Here is a 12,895-nt window from a genome sequence, read left to right as displayed (position 1 = left end):
CTTGTCGCATCAGGAGCAGCATTTATGCGCCAAGGCTCACTTTAAGGCGCATTTTACTGCATTTTAGCTTTCAAATAGACCTTTTTACTTCCTCTATGTTTGAAATATGTCCAAAATATTCTCAAAACTCAGTCAAAAACTGGGGTCGGACCCCTAAACTATGATCCGGAGAAGAGAAATTATTGGTGACGGCGCCGAGTCATAGTGGAGCCGCCGCCACTATACTCCAGCGGTGCAACCAGAATAGACTGGTGGCGCCGCTAGTGAGACTAACACCGTGATGGTGGCGGAAATGCTCTTCTGGCACGCTTTCTCTGGGCTGCGTCTGGCTTTTTTCAGTTCATGATTTTGACGCCGGTTTTTTATCTTTATGTGTTTTCAGGAGAAGGATGTGTTCCGTAATTCTGGGAACTTTGTTGACGCGCGCATTTGGTACGATTCTTTGCCCGCTGCTGTTTATTCTCGGGTAGATGCTACAGGCTTTGGCCTTTTTTCTAGCGGCTTGTTCACTGCAAAGAGAGTGTGTGACAGCGCTTCTCTGTGTAAGATGATGAAGCGGTGGATGGATACTACCCATACTTTTCACTTGCCAGTTGGGGAGTTAACAATGACTCCTTTGGATTTCTCGTTGATCACGGGGATGACTTTTGGGAGTCCGCATGTGCCTTTCGATTGCGGTTTAGCATCCTATGGATAGAGAGATGCATATATCTTTGAGATGCTGGGTTTTATACCGGAGATGAAGGGTCGTAGTCTCCGACATAGTGAGTTGTACGAGCCTTACCGGGAGTGCATTCCCAGGACTAGTAACGAGGTTGACCTAATCGCCCGTGCTTTCATCCGTTATCTGCTGGGGTCCATATTGTTTTTGTAGCTCAAGTGTGACTCTGCCTCTTTATGTGCTGCCGGCCTTGGATCAGGTCGGGTCTTACGACTGGAGGTCTGCTACTTTAGCCTATTTGTACACTAGCATGGACCGAGTGCTTTGTAGGGGATCCCGTCTTTCTGGGATGTGGCCTATTGTACACGTGAGTTATTTTATTACCCTTTATTTGCGTCGTGTTTTTATTTTCTGTGTTATCTAATCCATTTTTTCTTCTGTTGCAGATCTGGCCCGTCCAGATGGGCCTCTTGACTGGTTCGGCACCCTTTTGGGGGTTGGGGTTCCCTCTGCTGAGATTTTGGGATTTTTCATGTACTCTCGTGCAGAGTCAGGGAGTTGAGTGTAGAGGCCAGCTGAGTGAGTTGGCGTGGATAGATGTGAGTGCTGAACTCTTTTCTTGAACTATTCTGTGTCTGGATTGTGGTACTGGCCCATATTTACTACTTGGAACACTCCACCCAGAGCTTGTTGGCTTCAGTGGGTACAGGGAGCTGTAGAAAGGTCTAGCATGTGATATCTGATGCATGGCCCTAGTTGTCGGTCCTAGATTCCGGGGGAGCGTGTGCTCCATTGATAGGGTGGCCCACGTGCATGTATGGTCCCTATTGAACTTCCACTTCCGATGCTGCATGGCAGGGACGTGGTATCACCTGTTCTTCGACCGGACCTGGGAGCTTATCCGGCTACAAATATGGTATATATCCCTTAGTTAAGTTATATGGAAGACTTTTCGAGATATCATCTTCTACGGAGGCTTCCACTATATGGGGTGCCTGTCATTCAGGTTCAGCGGGTGGCTGTAGGGCCACATGAAGTTGTTATTTTTCTGGTTTTTGCTTTTTGGATTTCTACATCTGCTTGAGTTCTTTTTTTGGTGTACTCCTAGGGAGGTGCTAGACGCGGGACTCGTTTCATCCATGCTAGGGTAGACGTTCCTGTGTCTCTAAGTCGATTCCTTGCTAGTGGGCAAGCTGGCGCTGCTGGCATGGTCTCTGGTTCTTTGAGGCAGATGCTAGAGATCTGCTCGCTACGCTGACGTGCGTGGACCTTTGCGGGATTCTGTTCCTCTGTTCTACATGACGCATTAATTTACGCATGCTGACTGTATTACGTGAGTATTTTTCTTTTTTATGCTTTTATTTTGAGAACTTGTTTGCCCCCTTATACTGAGCCTCCTCTTCTGGTTTTTAGGTACCAGTATCTGATGTGGTTGAGTTGGCTGACGCTGCCTACTACTGGAGTGATCGCTTGTGTGTTATCTCTACACAAATGAGGGTTAAAACAAAATGCAATATTTCTATCCTATATGTATGCATGTGTGCAACTCTATAGCTCTGACTTCTCTCTGGTTTCTTCCGTAGTTGTGCATCAACAATTTGGAGGAGTAGTTGTGTCTAACCGACCTGGGTCTTGCTAACAATGATATCCCTCCTGGGTTCCCTGACGATGGATGTGGATTTTGTGCAGGTGGTCATAGCCTGAGAGCCCATGGTAGCCGAGGACCTGGCGTCCGTGGAGGTCCTGGAGACTTTGCCTCGTCTTCTGGTGGTGCGCAAACTTGATGCTACGCTAGTGACACGCCCTCTGGGAGCCATTATACAGACTCAGAGACCTTAGAGAAGGATTCGGACTCTGATGATTAGGCTTGTATTATTGTATAATCCTTATACATTTTAAATGTTTTCCTTTGTCTGTTTTTATAGCTTAGTTTTTGTTTTCTGCTATATTTAGCCTAACTTTTCCAACATTTGTAACTGGATTTTTGTTGATCTGGCATAAATTTAATGGGTTTGGCTGGTAGAGACTTGATGCCCCCTTATTTCTGGTTGTCAGAGAACTGCTGCCCCCCTGTTTTCTGACTAGTGGAGACCTGATGCTCCTTAGTTCAGGCTGTCGGAGACCTAGTGCCCCCGTCTTTCTAGACGATGGGGACCTGATGCCCCTGGGTTTTGGTTGTTGGAGTAGATGGGGGCTCGGAGCCTGTGTTTTCTAGAGAGATGGGAACCTTAAGTCCCTAACTTCTAGGTGATGTAAGGCTAGCGCCTCTGGTTTCTGAAGGGATGGGGACCATAAGTTCCCAACTTCTAGGTGATGTAAGGCTAACGCCTGTGGTTTCTGGAGGGATAAGGACCTTAAGCCCCCAATTTTCTTGACGAGGAGTTCTTTTGCCCCTGCTGTCTGGCTGAGGAAGTCTTCTGCTCTCCTATTTTTTGTTAATGAAGGACTTTGATGCCCCCTGCTGTCTCGATTTCCTTCTCTGCATAGCGGAGGCATGTTGCCTGTTCTGTGTGTCTTTAGTGGTAAAGGCATGTCGCCTGTTGTGAGGGTTTTGATTGCCCCTGTTATCCGGATTTTTTCTACGGGTACTAGAGGCATGGTGCCTATTTTGGGTGGTTCTAGGGAAGGTGGGCTTGGCGCCCGGTGATTCTGGTGTTGAATTTTGAAGGTAGAGGCCTGGTGCCTATTGTTTCTGGTGTTTCTGAGGCTTAATTTTGCAAAAATTTGCCCTATTTTCCACTTTCCTAGTGGAATGAGCTCTTCTACTTGCGTCTGTGCTCTGTGTTGCCCCCTCATCAAAATGTTCAGTTTTGTGGTCTGGGAAACTGGATGATTTGACGAATAGTCTTATCTTTGACTGGGTTTGCTCCGGGCGGTGTTGTTTATTCTAGCGGAGCTGTGCTTGTTTCTATGACAGTTTTTGCGCATTGCAACATTTACTTGGCGGAACTGGAAAATGCATGAGGAAATTTTGAATTTTTTGAAAAGGTTTTGAAATTTTTTGTTCCATTGTATCAAAGATTTATGTTGTACGGATTCATGACCTTTGTCTGTCCTTTTTAGGAACATGCACTAGTCGATGATTACGATATGCAGATATTATAAAAGATTTGTTTAACCAGTTCATTCAATGGTACAACTGAGATATTTCCTGTTTCAAGCGGTTGTACTGCTGTTATCAATTAGTCCTTGCGGATTTTCATAATGGACTATTTTCTATATGAGTGTTCTACTCGATAGTAACTGATGATCTGGAGAGGACTTCTAGTGAAGTGTTGCGGCTCACTACTTAGACTGTCCCGCTCCAAGATAGGCTACTGGGCGGTGGACTTCATTGATTGTGTCCTATCTGGGCTAGACAATCAGTTTTAGCGTGTTCCTCCCCTTCGTAAAACTTTTTATGGTCAAGTCGTTTTTAGCTAGTGGGGCAGAACCCACTAGCAGGTCGCTATCCTTTTTGAGACAGTTTGATCAACTCATATTTTATCAAGGGTAGAACCTATTGAAACATGATTATCTCTGGGAGTGTTCACTTCCTTATACCGGTTATTGAATAGACTGGAAAAATAGCTCGATTTTATCGTATATGCATATTGAAGCAATTGAAAATAATATGCCCATCAGGCAAGACATCATATGAATGAGCAAAGCTGGAATTCATCATTGACTCTAGACTATAAAGAAATCAAATAAACAAAACAAATTGTTCAAAATATCTGGATGCAAAAAGAAACGAAATTAAAGCTAAGCTAAGCTATTACATAGATGGATAGTTTGGGAGAACATATCTCCAGATGCTCCAAACATGAGCAGAGCCACTAGTTCTGTCTCGCTGGCGGTATCATGGATACTGAGGGTTACCAAGTCTATAAAAGACCGAGTTCGCTTGTTTCAAGTATTTGTATCCTTCCTTCTCAATCTGGGCGTCTGCCAGTTCTCTGACCCTTTTGCCTTTCAGTAGACTTGTTGCATCGTTTGTGTGCAGAGAGACCCAAACTTTGTAGTTCTCTCTTGCGGTATCATTTCAGTTAGTGATCATGTACCTTTCTATTTGTCTCTTCGGCCAGCAAGCCATGAGCTTTTCCAAGAATTCATGGCACAACGATACTGCAGAGAAATGAGATGGAAATTCCATAATTTTCTGCTTTACTCCATACTGTCAGCATAATCGGGTTGGTTTGTAGCATGATACTGCATGCAATCCTGGTAGGGAACGCATCCTCCGTTGACCTCTATGATGACGTGGCTGATTCTCCACCAGGGACATCTCCAACGGATCTCGGTTTCAGAGATGGTTTCAAACCAGATGTTCCAACTGTTATGCTTGCGTATGATTATGTGGTGGCTTAGTAAGCTCTTTGGCAAGTACAACATAGGATTGGCAGGCAGAGCTATCATTCATTGTTTTTCTTGCAGCCAGATCTGCAGGAGGAGAGGACTTCTGGAAAGTCGTCGAGTAGTTTTGAAATTGTGTAACCCGACTATTGTTTCGCCTTATATCCCTTGGAGAGGATTAGCCCCTTCTTCCACTTATTCCATTATGCGTGCAATCATGATATCAACATGCCCTTGATCGAGCATAGTAGGTACTGTGCGTAGAGACAGAAACCGGTTATCCTAACCTAGTTGTTGCTTGTCCTGTCTGTTTCTTCAGCCATGACTATGGTAGAAGGAAGGTGGAGATGATCCCTTTCTCTCAATGTTCCTATCTTACCAGGTGGAAGTGAGAACCAAGGTACAAGTCCTCTTACTACTGGGTATTCTGTGGTGGGCAAAGCGACATCTCGGGTAACATCCCTGTGATCGGAGCGGGGTTCGAGAGCCGCTCGCCCAGGCTTATGGCTAACTTCTTGATCTAGAAATGGTTTGAAAAATGGAGTCGCCACCTAGTTCAACTAGGAAATGCCTTTTCTAACGGCTGGATAACCTTACTCACCTCCGGCAAGATTATCGTATATCGGACCAAAAGACCGGGTTCATGGACCTTCCCGAGACTCGCATGCTTGGCTTATCAGTTACCGACTTTATTTATTGGACATATTTGTTTTATTCTCATCTCTACATTTGATAGCAGTCCATAGGATACATTGCTGGAAGTAAAAAAGTTTGAAAGCAGTAAACACGTTTGACGCGCATATGACTCGATCTGGACTGGACATGCAAAGCAAGCAGCAAGTACTCCTAAGCATACATCTAAATCTGGCGGTTTCTAGCAAATAACATAAGTCTGGATGGCCTGGATTGATTACATGCATAAAGCCTAAAAACCGGATGTCTAGTTTGATTGATTTTATTAAGTCATCTTGAATTCCCTATATAACCGTTTACAACTTTTTTGTGGTAGTCCTAAGATGTCTAAGCGAATGGCTAGAATTGATTTGATTTGCTAATTTAACGTGGTTAGTCCTTTAGCCTGTTAATACTAGGTTTGGCATGCTTTTTGGAAAGCAGTAAACATTGTAAACTGGCCCATGTGCAGTTGGTATACATACAAGGTGAGGAATACTTTTAAACCTCGTTAACTTTTGAGTGCCTTGCGCTCATGCGGGTTTGACCGTCAGTGTTATCAGAACTTGTTCTCGTTCGAAACACAAAAGTTGTCCGCCTTGTCGATACGGTTCTATCAGTTTAGACCCCAGTTGATTCCGAGTTCTAGTGAATCCGGAATCTGCTCTGGAAGTTGTTGGGTTTGCGAGCCTCGGGCTCGTGGGCCCGTTTTATGATTTATGTTATATATTTGGGCTCATGTGCCCAATTTACAGTGGGTTTGATCCATTACAGTATATAAAATTAAACTACATTAAAATCTCTACGTGTGGGTTTAAACCGGGACTAATTCCGAGTCTGAACGAGCCCGGAAACGCGTCCGGAAATCTGAATCGAAGTCTGGGAGATCTGGGAAGCAAGTTTCTAGGGAGCAGGGAACGATGAACACGGATTCGATGTGACTGCCGGTTCCAGCATTGTGAGGTGGCGGCGCCACCACTTTGTTCTGGCGACGCTGTCGGTCTGAATGACGGCGGCGGAGGCGCTGCAGGTAGCAGCAGCAGTTTATACCAGTCGTTTTTTAGCATTTTCAACTCATTTCAGCTTGTTTTTAATCCGTTTTTCATGCAAATATAATAATCTGGAAGTGTTTAAAAGTGAATTAAACACTAAAATCATCGATTTACAGCAACTTTAAGCTATTATCCTTCATGTCAAATAAACTCAAAAGGAGCTTAAACATGCATTGTAGGTGTTCTAAACTACCGGATTTCTGAATCTAAGCATATAAAACATCTTAATTCAGTCATTAACATGCTTATTCATCGAATTCATGGCAATTTGATAAAAATATAAATTTTAGCTAGAATAGCAATTTTTATGAAAAAATTGACAAATAAGCTAAGCATACACCCTAATTCACACAAAATTGATGATTATGGCATACAAATTAATATGAGACATTAAGAGGGTCATCAGAATTATTAGTCTGAGTCCTTGGCTCGTTTGTGGCAAAGTGGATGCGGAATCTAGCTTCGAGTCTTTGCAGGGTTGTGTTCTTGGAGAATTAACACGTATTTAGTGTTTTAAGACTGTGATTAAACAAGATTTGGTGTGTGTGTGTAGTGCAAAATTTAGCTATGTAGGATTATCTTTAAATTATTTACCTTAGAATATTATTTTTATTTTTAGATTTGGACTTGCTAGCTAATTAAAAAGGTGCTAAAAGTCCATTTTGGTGCCTGAAAGTGTTAAATTAAGTCCCTATGGGTTTTGGTATGGTCAATTTTAGTCTAGAAAACTTGAAAATTGGCCCATAAACTTCTATGATATTGCAATTAGTCCAATTTCTAGACTTAAACTATAATCTCTTTACATTTTTATAGGCTTTTTGCGGCTAATTACGTTTTAATCCTCCAAGTTTGCAACACGGACTTTGCCTGCTTAGATTCCAGCAAGCAAATCGATAGCTCGTCACCCGGACGGATTTCTCTAGAAATTGTTATTGGACGCTTTAGTGCCTTATCACTTTTTACCTGTCCGGAAAATAGGTGTCTACATTTTGGGGTTATGCTTTAGAAACCGCTGCATTCATTTTGAATAGAGTTCCATCAAAGGCAGTTGAAAAGACACCATATGAGATATGGACTGGAAAAACTCCTAGTTTGTCTTTTCTTAAGATTTGGGGATGTCAAGCTTATGTGAAGCGACTAATTTCAGATAAATTAGCACCCAAATCTGACAAATGCCTTTTTGTAGGATATCCTAAAGAAACTAAAGGATATTACTTCTACAATGCTTATGAGAACAAAGTGTTTGTTGCTCGAAATGGTATCTTTTTGGAAAGAGAATTTATTTCCAAAGGAACCAGTGGGAGTACAGTACAACTTGAAGAAATTCAAGAACCACAAACACTACAAAAAATTTGGCTTCTTGTGACGAATAAAATTTATCATGTTAAGCCCAAAATTTGTCACAACAACGTTATTGTGACTACTTTGTGACGAATTTTGTTGGTCACAACAAACAAGTCACAATAAGTCAATTTTATAGTTTGTCACCATAAATTTTCTATTGTGATAAAATTGTTTTGTCACATTCATATTTATTGTGACGAAAATGTATATCACAAGTAATCCAATGTTGTCAAAATTTGTCGTAATATACATCGACTTCTAGTGACAAAACGCTAATAACATGACAAAAAAATATTTATCACAATTCATATAAATTTGTCACTACATACACCGAGTTATTAGTGACAAAAAGATTGTATGGTGATAAAACCATATTTATCACAATTAATATACATTTGTCACCACATACGCCGAGTTATTAGTGACAAAAAGATTGTGAAGTGACAAAAAAATATTTATCACAAGTAATTAATCATAAAGTGACGAAATTGATTGCCATAATAATTAATTAATTGTGATACATGTAATTTATCACAACAAGTAATTTAACATAATGTGACGAGATTAATTGTCATTATAATTAGGTAGTTGTGATAAATTTAATTTATCATAAGAAGTAATTTAACTTAACGTGACGAAATTAATTGTCATAATAATTAGTTAGTTGTGATAAATTTAATTTATCACAACACGTAATATAATGATAATGTGACAAATACTCGGCGAAGTACAAGCATTTTCTCGAGTTATGTTAATTATGTAGACATCTGAACTCGAGGTAAGGCATAAAACTCGAAGAGTTTCAAGCCTTTCATCGAGTTTGAGCTTCTCAGATATGAACTAACTCGAGGAAGGAAAAAATACTCTACGAGATCATTCATTCCTCGAGATTTTCATTTCTGTATAAGCTCATTTTCGTGGAGAGGCTTTAAACTCGAAGTGTTTCAAGTCTAACCTCGAGCTTAAGCTTATTCAGAGTTAAAATAAATCATGAAAAGGTTAAAAATCATTTAATATTGAAATCCTTTGAACAAACCTCGTATTTTCGTTCAGAACACAATATGTGAAGCTAATTTAGATATAATTGGAAACATACTACCAACTAATTAGATAATAAAGTACTCATTTTTAGCAAACGATAATAGACAATTGTATATAAAATTGAAACATTACCTTAAAGTGTGCATGTTCATCAAAATGTTCACATAGGTTCTTCCAATCGTTAATTTTTACATCCTTGGGTGGATGTTTTCAGCTTCTTCACGAGTAAGGAACGTCTTATAGTGTAAGTGACACTGATACTTGAAATTTCTAAATCGTCTAGCCATCATTCCATATACTACTTCTCTTGCATGTGGATCACTTAAATCAATCTCAAATTCACCATATCAATAAAAAAACATATGAATAGTCACATATTATAAGAATACAATTATTCGAAATAACAAGTATGCTATAAAATAATTATTAATTTTACCTGAATAGTTGTAAGTAAGGCTTTCTTTTGTTCAGCGCTTATTTGAGACCAATAAAGTTTACCTAGCGGTGCCATTAATCGAGTGACAATACCAATTTCCATTTTGAATATCTTTTCTGAAGGACCAATTGGTAATCTATTTGTTTTTGCAATCACAATTCCACCAATTTTTGAACCATCTTTAGTCATTTTTTTAACTTCAAATCCTCTAGATTTACCTCTACCATTCTTTTTTGGAAGAGGACCTAAGAATTACAACAGTTTACCTCATGTTAGTTTGCTTTTTGTTTCCAAGTTGATATGTACCTTTTTAAAAAAATAATTTATATGCAGTTTGTAAACGTTATAGTGACTGAATATAAACTATATGTGAACCATAAGTCAACCTCAGAAAACAAAAAACAAACACAGAATAGAGAAATACGTAAGAAATACAAAACTTTACCTCATACTAGTTTGCTGCTCTATTAAACTTTATATGTAATTATCATACTATTTTAAAATTTCATATGTATGTCTTATACTATTTTTAAATTTAAATGCAGTTTTTAAGACGTTTTTGTGCCCAAATATGAATCTTATGTCAACCGCATGAAACACAAAATAATCACAAAAAAGAGAAACAAATTGATATGTATGTCTTATACTATTCTTAAACTATTTTTAAATTAAAACACATTTCTTTTTGGGAAGAAGACCTAAGAAATACTACAGTTTATCTCATGTTAGTTTTCTTCTCAATTCAAATTGATATGTATCTCTTATACTATTTTTAATTTTTATTTAGATGCAGTTTTTTATAGGTTTTTGTAACCTAATATGAACCTTATGTCAACCGTATGTCAACTTTATGAAACACAAAATAGAGAAAAAAAAAACGAATTGCAAAAAATATAAGGTAAAAAATAACTTGAAAACAATATTTCCATTCCAGAAAAAGCATTGAAACACAATTTCATTTGTTAATTATATCAATTCTCTAAGCAAAATAAATGAAACACAAAATAAATTCAACCTAACCTTCATCAACGTTTGTTGGTTCACCGGACATGGTTTCAGTTTCACCATCCCTGTTAACTTCAGCAGCCACTGGTATTGCAGTTGAATCATCACGGTGGTTGTGATGTTCAATACTATTTGGGTTTTGAATTGGAGGAGACGGAGATGTTGTGTTCACCAAAGGAGGAATAGGTTCCGACTCAGTTTCGGTAGTCTGAGATTGTTGTGATATATTTTTCATCGATGGTTTGTCATTCCCCTTCCTCAAATGAGCTTTCAGTCTAGCTGATCTTTGTAATTCGTTAAACGATATAACTCTTTTTCTAGTATTAAGTGATATTGTTCAGAAAATCGTTGAAACAAATTGAATTGAAGAACAAGTATGGTGAGAATTGTTTGTAATTTTTTTTATGATCGATATTTTGATAAGAACAAAGAAACCACTTTATTTTGTCATTCAACAACGTGATTCCTGCAATTATGGTTAATGCCAAAGAAGTTTCCTTTTAGAGGGAACTTCTTTAATTAAAAAATTAAATAAGGAACAAATTATTTTCGTTTCCCTCTCTTTTTTTTTCGTTTCCCTCCTATTTTAATATTTTTTCCCTCCTAATAAATTCGTTTTTAAATTTTCCTGATTTGATTTGCCAAAATCGTGTCAAATCTAATCAGTTTGAGATATATTCTGAAAATCTTGTTGCAGAAATATTGTTTTTTACTCGAGGTAGTAGAGAAAGTCGACGAGTTTTATATGTTTCATCGAATATATGCTCTACTGAACTCGTCATAACTCGATGACATGGAAAATATTCGACGAGTTTAAACAATATACTCGAGTTAAAATCTATTTTTTTCAACTTAATCCAAATATCACCACTTTCCTTTAGATATAGAAGCAAAGTGCAAAATAAAAAGTCTTTGTTTCCCATATTAAAAGCAAAACAAAGAGTCTAATGTTGATAAATGGTTGATTTTATGCTTATTTATGATTAGATATCAAAAATTTATGTGTTATTCAACGTAATAGTTGACCACTCCATTTTTATCGCTCTAACATAAATATTTCAAAACAATATTTTGTCTTAATTTTTTTGGAGGTAATATATGCCTTTTGCAAATAAATTGCAACAATAAGAAATTTTTCCACTTTTGCCTATTCTTATAATTTATTTTAATGTTTTTAATTAGTATAATTTGAATTTTTAATAGCTAAATTTATTCCGTTGAATATGATTTTACTCGCATAACCATTATTAAAATTGTATTTTAGGGTTTAGGGTTTAGGGCTTAATTAGGGTTTAGGGTTTAGGGTTTAGGGCTTAGGGTTTAGGGTTTAGGGTTTAGGGCTTAGGGTTAGGGTTTAGGGTTTTGGGTTAGGATTAGTGTTAGGGTTAGAAAAAACAACATTAATTAGCAACATTCAATTTTTTTTAATGACCGCTAAAAAAATAAAACAATATTTAATTTATTTTTTTAATGACCGCTAAAAAAATAAAACAATTAATATTTTATTTAGTTTTCCAAGGACATCCATTTTTCATATCGTTGACATAAAAAACCTCATGTATACTTGAGAACTGAACATGAAAGAATGATTTGTTTCAATTCCATTTTTACATTAACAAAGCAATGTGGCAAAATTTACATGAAGTTAATTTTATGAATTTTGATAAAAATTAAGAGAACATAAAATATACGTTACATGTGCCTCAATTTAACGTTGCATGTGCCTCAACTTACGTGAGATGTAAAAATAAACCTACAACTTCAACCTACTCGTAAAATAAGACATGATTTTATCACAAATAAACTAACTCGTTTTTAAGTACATAAATCTCAAATTCATGTACATATCTTGCAACCAAGCACTTTTGCAATTTTGAAAACATATTGGTTCAGGCAGTACACACTTTAATAATCACAAGTTATGAGTAGCACACACAGACATGTTATTATGTCGTTGCATTCTATAAAGTTTATACATTTAATAATGTACGTAATTTAAAATTTTATGAAACAAATTATCAAAAATATATAGATCATATCATAATATATTAATAATTTTAAATGTTTAAATATTAAAAAATCGACTCAACCAAAAAATAAAAGCTTAAAGACTGATGTAATCAAAATATTAATTACATATTTTTAAAATTTAAATATTTAAATTTGTAAAATATTAACATTTATTCAAATTTTCTAGATCATAATCCTTTTTTCTACGGATTTAGATATTTAAATATTAAAAATTGGTGGAAAAGAAAAATAAAAGCTAAAAGACCGATGTAACAAATTAATTACATATTTGTAATTCATAAATATTTAAATTTATCAATTTTTATTCTTTAGCTTTAT

This window comes from Mercurialis annua, linkage group LG7 (assembly GCF_937616625.2).
Source record: "Mercurialis annua linkage group LG7, ddMerAnnu1.2, whole genome shotgun sequence".
NCBI lineage: Eukaryota > Viridiplantae > Streptophyta > Magnoliopsida > Malpighiales > Euphorbiaceae > Mercurialis > Mercurialis annua.
This window is presented reverse-complemented; position numbering follows the sequence as displayed.